Source organism: Lontra canadensis, unplaced genomic scaffold, assembly GCF_010015895.1.
Source record: "Lontra canadensis isolate GAN:19392208 unplaced genomic scaffold, GSC_riverotter_1.0 scaffold93, whole genome shotgun sequence".
NCBI classification, from domain to species: Eukaryota; Metazoa; Chordata; class Mammalia; order Carnivora; family Mustelidae; genus Lontra; species Lontra canadensis.
Genome location: NW_022631087.1, coordinates 5,019,244 through 5,020,112, shown reverse-complemented (window position 1 = coordinate 5,020,112; position 869 = coordinate 5,019,244). Strand labels below are relative to the sequence as shown.

At 43.6% G+C, this 869-nt stretch overlaps 1 non-coding gene across 1 annotated transcript; it reads right to left on the bottom strand.

Moving 5' to 3' along the window:
- Nucleotides 1–239: 239 nt before the first annotated feature.
- LOC116854679 lies at nucleotides 240–375 on the bottom strand. The gene has a single exon (XR_004380207.1). It is a non-coding gene; the product is annotated as a U4 spliceosomal RNA (small nuclear RNA).
- Nucleotides 376–869: the final 494 nt, after the last annotated feature.

Here is an 869-nt window from a genome sequence, read left to right as displayed (position 1 = left end):
CCACTTGCTTCAAGTCACCCTGTTACTAAGTTGCAGAGCTGATCTGTTCATTAGGTACCCTGAGTGCAAGGTCCGGTGTATCCAAGCTTTTTAAGAGCCTTGAAAAACGTTTGAGACCAGGGAAATGATTAGCTCAAATATAGTAAAAGAACACTATACCATCAAAATGAATATGCATTTAGTTGAGTATGTGCAGAATATTACAGTATGTCAGCTTGCCTCTTGCAACTTTCCTCTTACATAGTTATATGTAAATTACATTAATGTGGAATATGGGCACATTTCACTGGATTGTAAACTGTGAGATCTTTCAATTAGCAATAATCGCGCCTCGGATAAACCTCATTGGCTACGATACTGCCACTGTGCAAAGCTAAAACTGTGAGCTCTTTAAGTAGGGACTTCAAAAGCAAAGGAACTGAAATCCTGGGAAGAGGTTGAAGCAGCTGAACATGGAGCTCAGTCCTAGAGTCTGGTGCTTCCAAGTGGTTCCAGCATCTTCTGGAGTTTAGCTAAGTCATTACTCTGGGATTCCTGTGGTCTGTGGGAAGGGCATAGATGCTCCAGAGCTAACAGGTGAGTCAGAGAGTTTAAAGACTCTCATCCTTCCATAAAGCTCTCTGTGACCCTTTTCCACCATTCATTTGTGTCACATGCTTGGTTATCAGGACATACACGATCTTAATTAAATCCCCTCAGATGCTTCTGCTGTGCAAGACTGCTTGTCAGTGGACTTAATGGATTTTTGCCTCACATTCACCACAGTTTGGGGTCCTCCCCATTCCCACTGTGGGGAAATGAGGTTGTTGCCTTCATTGAAACCAAACCCAAGGAAACCGGCCTAATTTGCCCACCAGTGACGGCCTCCC